Source organism: Anastrepha ludens, chromosome 2 (assembly GCF_028408465.1).
Source record: "Anastrepha ludens isolate Willacy chromosome 2, idAnaLude1.1, whole genome shotgun sequence".
In the NCBI taxonomy this organism is placed as follows: domain Eukaryota; kingdom Metazoa; phylum Arthropoda; class Insecta; order Diptera; family Tephritidae; genus Anastrepha; species Anastrepha ludens.
In genome coordinates this window covers 169,559,713-169,579,784 of record NC_071498.1, presented here as the reverse complement: position 1 = coordinate 169,579,784, position 20,072 = coordinate 169,559,713, and the positions used below count along the sequence as shown (strand labels likewise).

Below are 20,072 nucleotides of genomic sequence, written 5' to 3'. Positions count from 1 at the left end.
TATTTTCCAGACTTGGCTCCCTCTAGTACCTTGGACTACTATTTGTTCGCAAATTTGAAGACATTTGAGGATTTTATTCAAAGGAGGAGGTGATTGCAGGAACGAGTCTGAAAGTCTCTTGAGTCTAGTGAAGGTTAGCGAGAAATTAAAAAGATTTACCCCAAACAATTAAGTAGTTTTTATTTTTGCATGAACTTTTCATCCGACGCTCGTATTTAATTCAATAAATAAACATTCGGTGCTCATTTGCGTTTCCACTTTTATATGCCAAGCAGTTACCAACCTCAACTCATTGCTTTTACTATTTATTTCTTATTTACTGCATATTTCTGATACTTAGCAACGGTCATATGTGAAATTTATAAATTGGTGCTCATCACAAGCATACAATCAACTCAATAATGACGTTCATCAAACTTAATTAATAGTCATTTAATAAATAGGCAGAAGCCGCATTGTTCGTTAAGTTGGTGGAAGCGGTTGAAAGATTTTTGTGGCCAATAACGATATTGCTAATATTGGCATTTACTCAAAAAGAGAAAAAACAAAATAAAAATAAAAACAAAGTAAAAAGGAAAAAGCAACAGCAAAAATTGAAAAAAAACAGTTGAAATCGTCGGCTTTACTTTGCCTTATTTGCACTTGTTTCGTTTACACTTCCTTCTTTCTTTGATTTCGTTATTGGCTTTCGGCATTTCTACACATTTTTATACCCAGTGCTTAAATGCATAAATGTGCGTTTGAATATTTTTCATATAATAAAAAATAAAAATAAAAAAATACGGATATGTACCCACATATGAAAAGAAGAGGAGATGAGTGTAAAATTCTGTATATTCGTTCATCTGTTAATGTAACAATGAGCAACAAACAACTCACACCAGAGCTCTGTTAGATTTTTCCATTGAATACTGGAAGTGTAATGTACGAGGGGAGCTCAATAAGTACCCGTGTTAGGATTGAATACAGCATTTTTTCAAATTTTTTTTTTTTTGTTTTTCAACATAGTCCCCTTTTAGAAACATACACTTCTCTCAACGCTCCGGCCATTTTTCCAACCCCTCCAAAAATCCGATTTGTCGAACTCTCCAAAATACGCCTCTGCCTCGGTGGTGACTTCCATGTTTGAACTAAATTTTTTTCCTACGAGCCATTTCTTCATCTTAGGGAACACGAAAAAGTCGCTGGGAGCCAGTTCGAGTGAATATGGGGTGCGGCAGCAATTCATAACGCAAATCACGCAGTTTGGCGGCAACAACTCTGTGTTGAATGTGTTGGTGCGTTATCGTGGTGAAACAGTATCTTCTTTTGTGAACGCAGTCCAATAACTCACTGTAGTATTGTCCAGTGATCGTTCTTCATTTTTCTAAAAAATCGTCGCCATGAATTTTCAGGCCGATGGGACTGTCTTCGCTTCGTTTTGATTGTTGCTTAGTTTTTGGTGTGTCATGATGAATTCAGCTTTCATCAACGTTGACAACTCGTCGCATAAATTCGCATAAATTGCTTCGAAGTTAACAGCCCCATCCGCTTGTTGTCCACGGTGAGCAATCGCGGCACCCATCGGGCTGACAATTTTGCAGACAATTTGCATGCATTTGCAGTAAATTCAATAATTTGTAGTTCTGGAAAACGTATTTTCAACTAAGCAATGTTGAGGCCGATGAAAACTTGGCCACTTGCAGCGATGGGGCGCCCTTTAGAGTTGGATTCTCTTTAGGGTCTGATTATAAGGAAGGCACTGTAAAAAACTATCCATAGACCAAAAAAAAAAGCCAAAAACAAAAAAAATATGTTACTATATTTTTGACCTTAACTTAAAAATGCCATTTATCAAATTACTATAGAATAATATTCAATTTTTTGGAACGATTTTAATGCGATTAGTTGGCTGCCGTAGCCAAATGAATTGATGCGTGGATATCTTTCGAAAGTGCACAGATATTTCAAAACTGGAAGTCTTGTTTGCGTTGAATGAAACGAACAGAGCTCTTCTCCTGATCATTTTGGCAAACCTTTCTATGAGTCTATCCATTCTTCTCCTTCTTACGCCTAAAAAAATGAATGTGAAATGTGAATTTTAGACTTTCACGTAAGGTATAAAAAAAATTGGTTTGTTAACTTTAAGATTTTCTGGCTGTATGAAAATTCATATTTTTGAAATACATTTTTTTTTTCAAATAATATAAATTTAAGACTATAATTATGTATTGATTAGATTTTTATCGACATTTTAAAAATACATGGGAGTCAGTTTAAAAAATTTTAAGACAAGAATTTTCGAAAAATTCTACCTTTTATTACTTCAAACGCAATTGAAACCACTCGGACGGCTAAAATATGAGTGAAAGAAATATTCCTCACTTGGCTTAAAATAAAAATACTGATATATTAATATCCTAACACTGTTAGTTTAGGAGTTACAGAATGATAATTAATTGAAATAATTTCAGATTACTTCTTGAGCGTTTACGTAAAACAATCCAAGAGTTTTTTCCAACAGAGGAAATTATTCTTTGATGCAGATCTTAAAAATAACGTGACCTATCCGAAAATGGGAGGGAGGAATGACAAAAAAATTGTTTTACACATTTGGGTGCTCTTATATAGATGGAACCAGCCTACTGGGTTTCAGATTGAAGCTGTGGTAATCAGAAGCTTTAGCAGCCTGATAGACTTGGAACTAGAAAAGTTTGTAGGCTGCATGAATTTTCAGATAGCTAAGCGTTCCTTAAGACCATATTTTTTATTTTTTAATTATTTATTTGTATATATTTAATCGCATATGGACATCCAAGCTGGTAAAGAAGTGTCAGTTGCTGAAAAGTGGTGAAGTAGTGTTGCTAGGCACTCGTATACTCTAAACTTTTTTAGTCATCGACAACCTGCAAATGAAAGTTTCGTTGCTCTCCTGGGACCAGAAACATTTTGTATCCACAGCTGATTTCCATCTAAAGTACTATATTAATAAATGAGTGTATATCCTCAGCGAGGAGTAGGCACTGGAGTGGATTACTGGAAATTTACACAATACATTTTCACCTTTCATTTTTCAATACACTCACACTTTTTCACTAACACATTCTTCTTTTACTATTTTATTGGACAACTGGCTTTTAAATTTTCCTTTCAAGTGAGTTTCAAATTTGCTTTCAATTTCTTGTTGTCTTTTTTTCGAATACGGCATTTTGATAATGAAATTAATGATAATTTCATCAAATTAAATTTTTTCTCAAACTGCATGCAGCCTACGTAATGCCTTTAAATTTTGATGATTCCTCACAAAAGTTAGGTGTGAGGAAATTGAAAGGCAAAATTGCTTGTGTGGTATCTGAGTTAGAGGTTATAAGGACCGCAAGACCTTTTGTAAAGCACTTTAGTGGTGGTTTGACAAACAATATACCTTAACTTAGTATTTTCCATTTAATTGTTCGGCTTCAACAACTTCTCCAACTTTCGTTATGTTTTACAAAAGCTTTGACGACCTATAAGTATATCTTAAAAATTATCCTATCTTAAAAAGTTTCCTACGAAACAAGATATCTCCCCATTCTCAGAAGATCTATGTTAATCCATGTACAAATTTTGCATATCGCCTCAAGCCCAATGAACTGTTTTGGTTTGGTCTTCCTACTTTTTAATCTGCCACTCAGAGATCGTTTGATTGACGATGGATTTGAAATTAATAAGTTTCACAAGTCGTTTCTTAAGATAGGCCAATCCTTTTTCCGGTTGAAATAGACGGTAATCGGAAGATGATCTAAATCAAAATTCGTTTAAATTAAATTAAAATTTTGAAATAAAAGAGGATTTACACTGTTTTCATAGAGGCGTCAACCAAAGAATGGGTCGTCTCAGGCTCATTCTAGGAATGCATAACTTCGTTAGGCGTCAAAACCATTACTAGATTCTAGATCTTCCGATCTGAAAAGTGATACACGCAAACTTTTTGGCCTGGTTCCAATGAATGATTTTTCCGAATGATTTTACCCAATAGTTTGTAATACGATTGAGCCTATCCACAAAATTCAGAGATCGAAGTGTGAAGCGGACAAAGAGAACTTACGACTCCGTGGGGTGGTTCATGTCATCCAAATGGATACAAACGGTCCAGCTCAGAAAATATTCTATGCGGTGCCAGTTGGTAGTGCAGAGAAAGGGAAGATTAGGTGGAGAAGGACTTTGCTTCACTTGGTGTGTCCAACTTTTCTCGATTCGTACGTAAAATAAACCTTTGTTCAAAAGTTGAAATTCCGAGCGCCGTATAATCTACGTGTTGTGTTTCCATTTAAAACCTACAGTAGCCGCCGTAGCCGAATGGGTTTATGCATGACTACTATTCAGTAGTGCACGAGTTCACTGTGGGCACGAAACACCAGAATAATAGAATAGTTGCTTTTTAATAGATATCGTTCTTCAGTAGGCAATGATAAAACCTTTGATTTTAATTCTGCCATGAAAAAGATCCTCATAAAAACCATCCGTCGTTCGGAGGAGGCATAAAATTGTAGGTCCGTCCATTAGTTGAAAAGATCAAGATGCACAACATAAAAAGGAGGAGGAGCTCGGCCAAACACCCAAAAAGGGATTTGACGATATTTGTTTACTATCCCACAAGTTGACCCACATGCAAGCGAAGGTGAGTGAACCAGTAACACTGGCACTTAAAGTCGGGCTGAAAGTAAACGTCGCAAAAACCAAGGCAATGATGATCAACCACACCAACAATAACCACGTAATGATAGATGATCGAGAAGGAAAGTTTGTTGATAGTTTCTGCTACCTGGGCTGCATTGTAGCAGTTGACGGCGGAGCAGAGGAAGGTGTAAACAACAGATTGAGCAAGGAAAGGGCTGAGTATGCGCGCTTATTTAAAATTTGGGTAAGTTTGCAAATTTCCGGCACCACCAAACTCAAGATATTCAACGCATATGTCAAGTCGACGTTGGTATATCGAAGTGGAACGTGGTTTTTTTCGAAAACGATGACGCAGAATTTTTAATGCTTCGCCAACAAATACTTGAGAATAATATGCAGTATATTCTGGTCAAACATAGTAAATAACGGAGAGCTCTGAAGATCAAAGAACGAAATCCAATGTGCAGGAAATGGAGTTGGATAGGCCACTCTCCTAGAAAACCGTCCCCCAGCATCACAAGAATGGCTCTAGATTGGATTCTTTAGGCAAACAGAAGCCGCGGCCGGCCGAAGAACATCTGGGAGAAAACCCATACTGCATGACTTATATTCCATAAACACAAGCTAGGACAATGCTAAGACAATAGCATCTAATTTCGTACGTCGAAGAAGCCTCGTAGATGCCCTATGCCCCTCAAAGGAGTACGCATATGAAATGGTTAAAGTATCATTCTGGCCCTCCCAAAGTAGCACTAAAGCGCCTTTATGATTTTAAGACCTCCCATGCTGTCCAAGGAAGGAGCACCCAGTGACCTTAATCGTGTAGCCACCATACCTGGACATTTATACAGAAAGTGCTGTACAGTTTCCTTTTCTGAAAGGTCCCCATAGCTTCTTCAATGGGGGTTAAATGGTAAACCTAGCTTTTCCGCGTGTGTGCTGTTCGTCCAATGATCGGTAAACACAACTACGAGTTTGCAAATTAAATGACGAGGAGTCACCAGAACTTTCTGTTTCCTGCATCTATTAAACTGGGGCCAAAGGGTTTTCGAAATAGTACACTAAGAAATGGAACTTCATCTGTTTTGCGCTTTTCTGACAAAAAAGTTGTGCGATTCCTCTTTAACAACAGTCAGGGAGATGTCGATGACCGGGAAGGAGACCTCTGAGAACAATCCAGTCGGCCCCTTCCTAGTAAGTTCATCAGCAAATTCATTCCCCTCATGTCTTGGAACCCCAATCAGTGAAATGTTGCCTTCACACCCAAGAAATATGATCTCCTCCTTGCAGGAGTTGACCAGGTTGGATCTGCCACAGGGTATCGTCTGTGCCTTGATTGCAGTCTGACTATAGGAAAAAATGTTAACTCCCACGTATCCTGACCGTTCTGCATGCCTCCAGGATCGCAAAGACTTCTGCCTGAGAAACACTAGCAGCATTCGGCAGTTTAAAGGCTATATGTAAATTAGCTGATTTAGAGAAAAGTATTGCTCCGATGCCTGATTCCATCTTGGAGCCGTGAGTGAAGACAAAGGTAATTGTTTCGGTACAGATTTACCTCTCGTTAAAATCCTGCCTACTTGGAAAAATTGTCCTGGCACGATCCTCAAACTCCAATTCGCGGATAAAGAGATTTGTAGAAAGTTCAGAAAAGTGAGTAGTCAGGCGAATATGTATATATATTAGGGCGGGTCGATTTAAAAATTGCTCATTGTGAAAATCGTATTCTAGGGATCAAAATAAGAAACTTTGCCGAAGGAACCATACCTCTAAAACGAATTCTGATGTCCCCCAATTTGGGTCGAACGAAAAATCCCACTTTGACCCTTTTAGAGTGCTCCAATCGAGTCCAAATGTATGCCCGACCCCCACTAAATTTGGACGGCCGATCCACCCATGCCAGTGGCACACCCCCTGGAACTACCCTGGGGAGTTCCCCATACAATCATTTCAAAATATCACCATTTTTGGCCTTTACATGAGAAAAGAAACTAAAAAGTTCGACCCAAATTGGGGGACATCAGAATTCGTTTTAGAGGTATGGTTCCTTCGGCAAAGTTTCTTATTTTGATCCCTAGAACATGATTTTCACAGAGCAATGGGCGATTTTTTTGCCTCCCCACAAATCGACCCGGCCTAATATATATGTATATATATATATATATATATATATATATATATATATTATATATATATATATATATATATATGTATATATATATATGTATGCACCTATGGTATAAAATATTCCATTTCCATAAAATATCGAATTGTATAATTTTTTAACGTAGTTTTCTTTTCCTTTAAATTTGCGACTGTCGCATTGCTTTTGCCATTGTTCGGCTTGTCAACAAACAAACTACTAACCCACTTCCTTTATTCGCACCCAAACATAGTTTAATAAACGCTAACAATAGCGATAAATGCTAAGATATTTAAGCGTGTAGTCAAAAGCACACACACACATACCCGTATTTTCGAATTACTATGCGCGTCTGAAACTGGAATTCATTAACTGTTTACAGCATTGAGCCGCTCAGCTGTTCAAGTGTACCACTCGGTCAGCCGTTTTCGTTGGCACAAGAGCAGAGGATAAATCGAAAGTATGCGATAAAGGCGCATGAAAGCGAATGCCTGTAGCATTTAGCAATGACATGGAAATATTTACTTGCACTTTCAGCGAAAGTTTCGTGATTAATACAGCTTGGCAAAACTCGCCGCAGTGGCGTGAATTTGGTTGCTCAGTTGCGGCGGATGCTTTGAGGCTGGCTGTGCACACCCACTGCTCACTTGTTACACCACAATCGATTACAAGTGCCTACCAACACACACACACACATGCACACACACTCTTGCGCACCTTCAAACGGATCTGTCGAATTGTCTCGCTTAATTTTTCTTGCCTTCTTTCTCAACGCTTTCGTCATCTTCCTTATTTTGTTGGCCGATTATTGTGGGCTATGCCATACTTGTTTGTTTTTGTAATTTGTTACTTGTTGTGGGTATTTAGTAATAGTTTTTGTTTTTGTTGTAATTGGATAGCGTGTAAAGAGCTTGTTTGTAAACCAGCTTCAATGTTGCGCTGCGACTTCGCATTGTCATTAGAGTTCATGGGGAAGGCAATCACAACTGGATGCAGTTTACTACTACCACACATACACACTTGCTTACGAGCAATCGAGATATGTAGGTGCACATTGATAGATATGCGATCAACACTACATATTGATAGCGGTAAATTAATTTAGTTTTCCAATAAATTTTATTAGTGAGCAAATTAAAAGGCAAACTACAAAAGCAGTGAGTTTGCGACCAGCTGGTTTGCGGTATGAATGACTTTTTAGCTGCTAGCTGCCATCGCTGCTCTTCTCTGTGCACTCTTAGCTGAACCCGCCCTTTTCGAATGCAATTTCTCAGCTGCATTGCAATTTCGCAAGTGAATGTTTCCATTTGTGAAAAGAAAAGACTTAAGCAACAAACTTGATTTCTCATTTCACGTACCTGGGCTTCGTTTAATGATATCGAAATGCTTAACTCATCAATAAAATGACAAAAATGCATTAACTGAAGCGCAACTGATGCGCAGTTGATGGACAGTGGTTGTGTAATGATTTATGGATAGTTGACGGAAAATTTATATAATTGAAAAACTTGCAACTAAAATAGCAGCACTAAAAAAATAATAATTTAAAAACCTCTTTACCTTAATACTGAAAAATAGAAAATAATGTTTAATAAAAGCACCGAAAGAAGAAAGAAAGAAAAAAGAAAATAATTTTTTAATATTAGGAACCGCGCTGTTAGTTCTGCCTTCTCCAAATTGGGTAAAGAGGCAAAGCGAATGGGTCTGGTGGTGAAAGAGGACAAAACGAAGTATCTCCTGTCTTCAAACAAAGAGTCGGCGCACTCGCGTATCGGCACCCACGTCACTGTTGACAGTTATGAGTTCGATATTGAAAGACACTTCGCTTATTTAGGAACCAGCACTAACCCCGATAGGAATGCCACTCTTGAAATCCAATTTACCTAGAATCTCTCTTGCCAGCAAGTGTCTCTTTGAACTAAGTAGGCCCGGATATTACGAGAAAGAAACCAATCTAGAAAAGAAAGTCTTCATTGCGTGAAATCCACATCTAAAGCATTGAAGACTAGGTTTAATTCAGCACAGGCTCTGGATATGGGAGCATTGACATCATAACTACTTCTAAAAAAGCAATTTTAAAGAACTCTGAATGGCGAAGAACTCCAGAGGGAATATTAAAAGAAATTTTTTCTAAAAGAGAAGGTCAGTGAAAAGAGTCAGTTACGAGATTATTGGCAAATGACTACACTAAATTGGATATTCTGTCCTCAAGTGTAGGAAGGCTAATTATAGTCCAGTCAAAAGAAGATTTAACTTCGTAATTTTAGGAGTATGCGAGTTTATGGTTTTATTATGTAAAGCCCATCACTGTGAACTTAAGTTTGAGTTTTCGGGGTCGGGGGTTGTGTCCCGCGGCCACCATCTTGGAAATAAGGGTGCAACTGTTTTTTTGCAATTATCTCGTGAATTTTGAAAGTTACGAAAATTTGTTTAAATACTTTTTTGTAGATAATAATATTATCTACAACTTTCATTCAAAACGTTTTATTGTAAAATTAATAATAAAAAAGTTATAAACAAAATTACGCGAAAAATTAAGAGATGCATTGTTTTAAAGCGTAATAACTTTTTTTTTTATTGATTTTATGGAAAATATACATCAGGTGTAGGAAACATGAAAATTTCAAAATGCGATATCTCTGCGAAAAAAAATGATATTTGAGCAAACAAAACGCCATTTGAAAAAAGAAGGATTGTATTTAAAGATGCCATCCTTTAATTTTGGTGAAAGAAAACATCTGCAAGGCTACATAACCTCAAATATGGGCAAAAATGGTGTTTTTTGCACTTTTAGGTTAGGATATCTCGAAAACCAGAGCTGATAGAGCAATTCTGAGGCCAGATTTGGATTTAGCGCATCATAAGCCTTTGGAAGTATATAGTCTGGTTTCTGGGTCTGAATGTTGGTTAAATTTTGTCGGCCTGTGCAATCATGTACGCGCTTCGCTAATGTATTGGTTGCTCCGCTTAGCAGCTCAAAATCATACGACTAAATAAAGATAGCGGAAAAAACTTTTAGACAAAAATTTTCACAAAAGAATGCTCTATAAAAAAGCTCTGATGTATATTTTCCATAAAATCAATAAAAAAAAAGTTATTACGCTTTAAAACAATGCATCTCTTAATTTTTCGCGTAATTTTGTTTATAACTTTTTTATTATTAATTTTACAATAAAACGTTTTGAATGAAAGTTGTAGATAATAACTTTCGAAATTCACGAGATAATTGCAAAAAAACAGTTGCACCCTTATTTCCAAGATGGCGGCCGCGGGACACAACCCCCGACCCCGAAAACTCAAATTTAAGTTCACAGTGATGGGTTTTACATAATAAAACCATAAACTCGCATACTCCTAAAATTACGAAGTTGGCTATTTTTTTCGTCTCTTTTGACTGGACTATTAGTTGACAACGAGAATAGTGAAAAGACAGTGAAAAATTTAGTGAGCAGAGAGCAAATGTTTGAAATAATTATTTGAACTCTAAAGCCTAAAGAACTCTAAGGCCTCTAAATAAACGCTGCATACTTCAGTCTTAACCTAACCAATGCACAATACAAAGATTTAAGTGTATAAGGAGTTCGTAAATGCCCGGCGAATAAAAGCTAACATCTAATACGAGCGTGAAAGAATATAATCGACATGTCCATTATATGTCATCATTCCTTTGGCGACTGATTAGTGCACAAACCTGCTTAGTCCGAGCGCAACATCCTCCACTCTCATTCCCCACATGGCAAGAGTGGGTGGGGTGCAGTATTTTTAGGCAGGGCTTGGTGAACCTGTTCACAAATGGTTCGAAATTGGATGGAAGGATTGGCGGAGGAGTATTCTGTGAGGAGGAGACTCACTTGTGTAATAACTGTCATGGAGGTTAATATCTACGCCAACAGCCAAGCAGCAATCAGGGCCCTGGGCCCGATGATGATGCACTCAGAACTGGTTAGGGAATGCCAGACTTCACTTTCGACCGCATCCGAGTTCTTTTATATAAGGCTCATCTGGGTATCTGGTCATAGCGACATTGCAGGAAACTGGGAGGCAGATGAGCTGGCTAGACAGGGCACCTGTGAGATAGTTACTCCACGAAACGGGAGAATTGGGATCCCGTTGACCAGCTGGAGTTTGCTCTTGGAGAAGTGAGCTTCGCGTCAACTTAGAGGACGCAGGGCAAGTACGCAAACTTGTAAGCTCGCGAAATCGCTCTGGCCACGAGTGCATGGAAGGCGTTCAACGGATCTCCTGAGATTAACATAATCTCAGGTTTCGATTTTCATGCGCGCCTTTACAGCCCGTTGGCTGCTAGGTATGCATGCTGTGAGACTCGCTCTTTTTTGCGTCAGTTATTGGAGCATGAAGTGGAATCATCTCAGCACTTTCTCCTTAGCTGTCTTGTATTCGCAGGGCTAAGATATAAGTATCTTGGCTCTCATCTCTTTGCTACGCCTGCTGATATTGCAGGCATTGGTATTAAAAACCTGATGAAATACATCATCCAAATGGACAAATTTGTGACAGTTGACTTTTATATAATTACCAATTAATTTCGATCACCTTACGTTACTATGCATGTATGTATGTGTGTGTTGCATGTATGTATATGTTTACATGCCTACAAACAATATATAAAAAAAACATTTTAATTTTCGAAAAACCGACAGTCAAAAAATTTTGCAAAACTGATCAACCGAAATGCAAAAAGAAATCATCAAATTTGCTCTATCGATCAGTTAGAAAGCGCATGAATGCGAAAGCTGGACGATTTATAAAAAGCAAGCGAATCAATGGGCATCAATTGACTAAACAAAGTGGAAGTAGTTGATGGAGCATTTCTGTTGAATGATCTCATCTATTCAAAGCATCCACTGGCGTTCGCTTGAAAGTGTAAATCTTGTTTTCAAATAAAAGTGCGAAAGTCCGATAATTATGTAACGGTATTATGATGGCGAACGATTGTGGGCAGTTAACCGTTGAACAGTTTAACGTTCAGAGTTATTTGATTTGTTTATAGATATGCTTTTTTACCACTCATCTACATTTGATACTAATGCAGCCGTATGCTGTGCCATTAAGTGTGTCATTAAAAATATGTGAATTAAACAGCTGATTTGTTAGCTGGGGAGTTATGCATATTGAACAATAACTGCACTTTGAACGAGTTCAGAAAACGGTGCGAAGTTAAATATTAATTTAATTTTCCTCTTTGATCAATTTAGAGTGCATTGCGGTGCAAAAGAAGCACACCCCTGGCTCATTTCGTTTATTAAAATATTAAAGTGCAATATGATGGTGAACTTAGCTTTTGCGGTCCAAACCGATAATTAAAAATATTATTAAAAATGACTGAATTACTTACAAGATGCAAAATAGACAAAAGAAGGAAGTATATATAAATAACACTGAGTACAAAGGTAAAATATAATAAGTAACAAAAAGGTGTGACATGCATGGAAGGTAGGTAGGTAAGATGGCTGTCTCATTGATTCCTCTTCTTCCGTGTTAAGTACAGCTTCTACAAAAGTCGTAGTATGAAAGTCCCAACTTCCTGGCGTGGTTATCTATTAAACAATTAACAGTAAATACACCTATCATTTTTCTTGTATCTTCTCTATTAAATCTCAATAGGCCCATTTCGGCTTAGTTCGCATGGAGTCAGATTTTGGTGACGGTTTCCCTATCTATTAGTAACTAGCGGACCCGACGGACTTCATTCTGTCAAATAGATTTTGAATGTGGCTGCTTATATTTCGACCTTAAGACGTTTTTACTCTGCTGACCCTCACACCCCGCCCTATCATCATGGTGACGGTTCTGTTCAGGACAATTAAAGAAAAGGGTCAGCTCGGGTGACCTAAGTATCTTCGCTTCCACGAACTTTGGCCACCCTTTTGGGGCCCACTAAAAACCCCGACTGGGATGCTTGTCAGAGGGCTTCAAACTAAGAGGCGAACTTAAGGTTCAAACCTGATTGAAAAATAATATAAAGGGATAGTGGAAACCTAAGGGTGACAAATATTTATAAAGTGGGTGCTTCAAATATATAATAAAGAATAATGAAATAAAACGTATAGAAGTATTTTCATCTTTTGGTATTCTTAAAATATATTTGGATTTGTTCAGCCCTGCATGATTATTCTTAGAATTTACTTAACTATTTTTATTTATTATTTATGAATGAAATCATTCTTTAACCTGTTCCGCAACTAAAACAAAAGAAAGATTATTATCACTTTTGTGTGAACGCATTAGATCCTCCAACGCGAACACGCACACACACGAACGCGCAATATTTGTATGGGAAAAAGAAAAGGACTGTTTTAGGATTTTTATCTATTCTAACATCAGCTTTGAAGTTTCTTGCTACGTACCTATAGCCTGGCACCCAGATAAGGTTTACTTTGTAGTATTAAGGTAGAAGTTTAAAATATTCCAAGACTGTTTTTGACGAGTTCTGGCCACGAGGGCTTTTACAGCTGCTTGACTGTCTGAGTAAATGAGGAACTCATTTGTGGATAATACTCTCGTTTTTATCGCTGTAAGTACCTCTTTTATAGGCCTGGCTTCCGCTTAAAATATTGGCTAGTCGAAAAAGTCTTTTCGTATTTTGTCAATAGATGTCGTTGGAGTCATCTATCTCCAGTGCTACCAATCACATTGTGTCATATCATATGGTGTTAGAAAGGAGACATTTTAAGCTTTTTTTAACCAAGAAAAATTAAATTCGGAGAAGTTGAAAACAAGTTATAGCTGTTCAAAAATGAGTGAAAATAATGAAGAAATTCGCTATATTTTGAAATTTTTGTATAAAAAAGGGGAGAATGCCACGCAAGCCACCAATGAAATTTGTGAAGTTTACGGAGACGATGTTGTATCAGTTCGTGTAGCACAACAATGGTTCGCTCGCTTCCGTTCTGGAAATTTCGATGTGAAAGATGCATCTCGCTCCGGTCGGTCCTATCGTTGAAAAAGTCGGTGAAATTATGGAAAAGATTGACCAGGGCCGTCACATAAGCTGCCATGACATCGCCAAGGCACTAAACATAAATCATCAAACGGTTTTGCACTATTTAAAAAAGGCTGGTTAGAAGAAAGAAGCTCGATGTTTGGGTACCACATGAATTGTCTGTGAAAAATTTAATGGACCGAACTAACATCTGCGTATCTTTGCTAAAACGAAATGAAATCGAACCATTTCTGAAGCGAATGGTAACAGGAGACGAAAAGTGGATTAAATAGGTACGACAATAATGTGCGAAAAAGATCATGGTGCAAGGGTGGTGAAGCTCAAACAATTGGTCGCAAGGCCAGGATTGACGCCTCGAAAGGTTATGCTGTGTGTTTGGTGGGACTGGAAAGGAATCGTCCACTATGAGCTGCTCCAGCCTGCTCGAACGATTGATTCTACACTTTACTGTCAACAACTGATGAGATTGAAGCAAGCAATCGAAAAAAACGGCCAGAACTGATCAGCATAAAGGGCGTCGTCTTCCATCGGGACAACGCTAGGCCACACAGATCTTTGATGACTCGGCAAAAACTGGGAGAGCTTGGCTGGGAAGTTTTGATGCATCCCCATAGAGCCCTGAGCTTGCACCATCGGACTACCATTTGTTTCGGTCAATGCAGAACTCCCTTAATGGAGTAAAGTTAGCTTCAAGAGAAGCCTGTGAAAATTACTTGTCGCAGTTTTTCGCCGAAAAACCACAAAAGTCTTACACTGATGGAATAATATCTCTAGAAGAAAAATGGCAAAAGGTGGTCGACCAAAATGGTACATTAAAAGTTCATTATAAATATATAAACAAAAGGTGAAGTTTGATTAGAAATACGAAAAGACTTTTTCGACTACCAATACACTGCAATGATCAGGTAGGTGAAATGATTGGTTAACACAGAGATTAACAGAGTAAATCCCTCCATCTACTTTGTTATCTAATTTTAATCCATCTGTGTAGGTGGTTAAATGTGGGCATGTAGGCAACAAAACCCGTTAAGAGGTAAACCACTTTGAATTTTTCAAAAAATCTTTTTATTTGTGTTTTTTTTTTTTGCTAAGCTTCTTCTTAGGTGTCCGCCGTGTAGTCGAATGGGCTTGTGTGTGATGGCCATTCAGTAGGGCCCGGGATCTAAAGCCAATGCAGGCAAGAAACATCAAATGATGCAAAAGGTTTGTTCTTAAAGCAGTCGCCCCTCGGCAGGGAATCGTAAATCGCTGAGTATATTTCAGTCATGTAAAAAGTTCTTCATAAAGAATAACCCTCTACCGTTGGTAGGAGGGATAAAACAATTGGCCCCTATGTTTGTGGAACAACATCAAGAGCACACCACAATTTGTAGGTGGTGCGCTAATTAGTGAGAAGCGTTTAGATTCAATAGAAGCTGCACCACGGCACTCATAAAAATTTCAAAATATTGATAAAATAAGACAAAATGTACTTTTTTTTACTTTACTCCACCACAGGCCCTTGCCCACGCGGGGGGTTCGCAGGGTTCAGACGAAGTTTGCAAATTTTTTTGACATGAATCGATATGAAAAAAAAAAAAAAATAGCACTGCAACAAAAGTTGGAACCCCCCCTAAATCTGAGGATTGGGAACGGGCCTGCTCCACCATACCATGGGCTGCATGTAATTTCTGTATTGATCGGTTGCTGTTGTACGAGTATCAAGTGTCACATGCTGTCATTAGCTATTATATTGGGCTAGAAGATGTTGATGATTTGTCGAAGGCACACTTATTGACAAGCACTTGTACTTTCTGTATGTCTTTTGGTGCTGCATTCCACGTTTCGCATCCGTGAGCGGGAATTGACGACATTCGACCGAAAGCTTATCTATCTTTTGTAAATCGATTAACGACATCTACGAAGAGCCGCCGGTCTACATTTTCCAACAACATTTTCCTTTCAGCTAGGCCACATGGAATGCCTCTCTTTTCCTTAGTTGCCTTGGACAACACAGTGTCCAACAGAGTATTGAAAAGTAATGGAAATAAAATGCAGCCCTGTTTCACACCCCTTTTAACTGCTATCATACTTTGTCACCAAGTTGAATTTCATGAAGAACGAATGCTTAAGTTTATAAGTTTAGTGTTACTTCGGAAGATCATTATTGCTCGGCAGCCCAGATATCTCAAAGATGGACTTGTGTTTTTAAAACCCTACCTTTCGCTAAACTTAGTTCCGACAAAATACACTCATTTTGTGACTGAACGTTAATACTTTGTGTTCTCTGTCCGTCTCTAGAATGTCTTACCCCAAAAAATTGTAATAAAAAGAGAATGTATAAAAGAGAATTTGCGCTTCAGACATGAATTGCTTCGTAACTTTGCTGAATAATGCTCAATATACTCAAATAATTTCACATTATTTAAATAAATTCCTACTACTACAACAATTTTTTTATCTTCTCTTTAATACTTACTAATAACTACACCTTCAAGTTTTTTACTACTAACAAATAATTTTAATTTTATTTTATTTATTTAAAACGTCCAGAATTTTCGTAAACTTGATTTTTTTTCAAAAGTAAAGAAAGTATAGTATCTCAAGAATATACTGTGAAAATTTCATGCGGAAATTCCCAATATCATAGCTTCTACAACCCATTAACTAGGTAGAGAGCGGTCCGCGTGCTCCTGCATCTCAAGCTTTAAATTCATTTATCAAGAAACGACTTTTTCCGGCACGGTCTGCATGATAACTCGCACAGCTTTTAATATTTTGGATGCGGTTTGTTTTTAAACATTCGAAAGTATTTTCTCTATAGATTTGAGTTTTTATATTTTTATTAAAAAATTGTATAAACATAATTAAAGTGTGACATTTATGACGTATAGTAAAACGCATACTTTTTTGTAAAATGCCGTAAATTGCAAAATTTTTCGAAATTCGAAAATCCGGCTGGACAGACTATAACTAAAACTTTATTTTACAAGATTTTTTTCTACTTTTTACAGATCCATCTACATTTTAAGGAGAAATGATGCAGACCGTGGAGCAACTTTTTTTCCATTGTACTTTAGGTCACGTGATTTTTTATATACTAATTTTTGTAAAGAAAAATTAAAAAAAAATTTTTTATTATGTTCAAACACTAATAAAAAATGTATAAAATATTTTTTATATTTATTTGTATTGTTATCCCTTCTAAAAACAGTTTTTCTTTTAGCGCACTTTTGGCGCTGCTGGACGTATGTAACCTCTTAACATTGCTACTACTCGTACATAGTTATATATGTTTTAACTAACAAGCAATAGGGACTGAGTTTTGTCTAATGCAAATAATTTTATGGAAGTTCTGCAGAATTCCAGAGATGTTGCTTACTCCATCAGATGATGAGGTCATTCTGGCTATGACTCTAGATTATAAGCTGAAGTGGAACAAACTCATTAAAAAAAAGGAGAAGATTTTCAAATCAATTATAAAATTTTCTATTGGCTCATGGGAAAAAGGTCCAAGCTATCAATATTCAACGATGTCCTGCTGCACATGCAAATTCCGAAACCTCAATTTTGATTTCGTCGATTCCGTTCAGGCATTTTTGATGTTAAATAAAATGTCAACTATGTCGATAAAGTCACAAAAATAATCGAAGTGGACCGACATTAGAAGTTGTAGCATCGCCCAGGAGCTAAAGATCAACCATAAAACAGTTTTAAACCAAATAATATAAAAAAAGATCGGAAAAGTACTGTCACTAAAACAGTTTTCTCAAAAATTGTCAGAGGGCTTAATAAATATTAGGTAGATGTTAAAAAATTAACGCCGAAAATTTATATAATAGGTCTATTTATAAGTTCGTGCGGTTTTACAACAGATGGCGTAACTTGATTATTATTCCATCGATCCACATTTCCAAACATTCATTGGAGAGCTACTGTCGTAAGGCACAAACGTCAGTATAAGTTTTTTATTTGAAGCGTAAACAACAATATTTTTACCACACTTGAAAATGTCGAATTTCGTGCCAAATAATGTGTTTTTGCGGGGAATTCTTCTTCATTATTTTAATATGAAGAAAAAAGCAGCCGAAAGTCATCGTATCTTGGTGGAAGTTTATGGTGAGCATGCTCTATCTGAGCGAACGTGCCAGAAGTGGTTTGCACGCTTTAAAAGTGGTGATTTTGGCTTGGAAGACGAAGAACGCGAGGGTGCGCCGCCAAAGTTCATGGATACCGAATTGGAGGAATTGCTCGATCAAGATCCGGCTCAAACGCAAGAAGAGGTTGCAAAAACTTTGGGAGTTGATCAATCAACCATTTCCAAACGTTTAAAAGCCATGGGAATGATCCGAAAGGTAGGCCATTGGGTGCCGTATGAATTGAAGCCAAGAGACGTTGAACGCCGTTTTATGGCATGCGAACAACTGCTTCAACGGCACAAAAGAAAGGGTTTTTTGCATCGAATTGTGATTGGCGATGAAAAGTGGGTCCATTACGACAATCCAAAACGTCGGGCAACGTATGGATACCCTGGCCATGCTTCAACATCGACGTCGGCGCAGAATATTCATGGCCTGAAGGTTATGCTGTGTATCTGGTGGGACCAGCTGGGTGTTGTGTATTATGAGCTACTGAAACCGAATGAAACGATTACGGGGGATGTCTACCGACGACAATTGATGCGTTTGAGCCGAGCACTGCGAGAAAAACGGCCGCAATACGCCGATAGACACGACAAAGTTATTTTGCAACATGACAATGCTTGGCCACATGTTGCACAAGTGGTCAAAACATACTTAGAAACGCTCAAATGGGATGTCCTACCCCACCCGCCGTATAGTCCAGACCTTGCGCCATCCGATTACTATCTCTTCCGATCGATGCAACATGGCCTGGCTGACCAGCACTTCCGTAATTACGATGAAGTCAAAAAATGGATCGATTCGTGGATTGCGGCAAAACCGACCGAATTTTTCACAAAGGGAATCCGTGAATTGCCAGAAAGATGGGAAAAAGTAGTAGTAAGCGATGGACAATATTTTGAATATTAAATTTGTAACCATTTTACGTCAATAAAGTTTCAAATTTCGAAAAAAAAACCGCACGAACTTATTCATAGTCCTATTAGTTGTAACTGATAAGTTTCATACATGCATATGTAGGTGCACATGTAAAATTATGCGGAATATTTCACAATAGGTATTCAAAAGCATTAAAATCTTCTGTATCGGATATCACAAAATCGCATACAAAATACTAAAAAAAAAATTAGTATAAAAATTAAAATATTATTCCCTTATTTGTCTGCATTCCCCTTTAGTATGCATTTTATTTTTCTTAAAGCTGTTCCTCAGCGCTTAGTTAGCGTTGACGGTAAACGCCTCTACCCATAAAAAATCGCTGCAAAGCATTTCAATGATATTGGCAATGACAGCATCTTTGGCGCCGCACAAATAAATCTCTTATGCAAATATTTTTTAAGTTTTCCGCAAAAATACCAGCACACGAAATTGATAAGCAACGAAACACACACACACACTTGCGCATTGCTCTATATTTGCGTGCATGCTTTTACGCGCGTGTAACAGCATTCGCTTGCGTGCCCGCGCCGTTGCTGCTGAAGTTCAAGTTTGTAGTGCAAGTCTTGCGTTTCAGCGCCGCCAAAAAAAAAAAAAACAAAAAAACAATTCAATTCCGTCTACTTTCGCGCTCACCGCACACACACACGTTTTTGCCTCAACACATTTCTTTGCACTTGAGGTGCGTTTATTTGAATATCTCATTTGTTGTTATGCAAAATCGGAAATTCGTTTGCTCACTCACAATCGCTCGCGCCGTTGAGTTTTCTATTACTTATTTATTCATTTTGATTTATAATATTTGGCTTTTGAAATTTTCGTTTCTGCCATTCGCAGCACGTTTTGTCACTTTATGGTGTTTAAGTTAAATCTTCAGCGTTCAGCAACCGCTTTATCGTGGCTCTATGTGCTTTACCTCTGACAGTCGACGTTGAACTGAAGCTGTGTGGCTGCTCGCTTATGCGTCAAATTGTTGTTGATCTGCACCGGCGCCATCGTTGTCGTCGTAGCGGCTGAAGTTGAAGTGGACAAGTGCGCGCACTCTTGCCATCTACGGAATATTTAAATAAAATAAATATAAACAAACCATACAGACGAGTAGGTAGGTATGTATGGATGTGTGTATGTAGATAATATTTATAAAGTTGGTATATAAATAAATTTTTATAGACAAGGCAAGGCGATCAAATAAAAAAAACTTAAAAAATCGTTTATGCGCAAATCATACGTTAAAGCAAAAAAAAAAAAAAAACTGAAAAATGAAAAAAAA

The 20,072-nt window shown here is 37.6% G+C and overlaps 1 protein-coding gene across 1 annotated transcript in view; it reads right to left on the bottom strand.

Annotated features, from left to right (window-relative positions):
• LOC128855830 (esterase E4) overlaps nt 1-19,843 on the bottom strand; it is a 79,334-nt gene extending 59,491 nt beyond the window's left edge. Inside the window, exon 1 of the mRNA XM_054091033.1 lies at nt 19,548-19,843. The gene's annotated coding sequence lies outside the window, so the exon portion shown is untranslated. The remainder of the gene's footprint in view (nt 1-19,547) is intronic.
• Between the last annotated feature and the right edge of the window lie 229 nt (nt 19,844-20,072).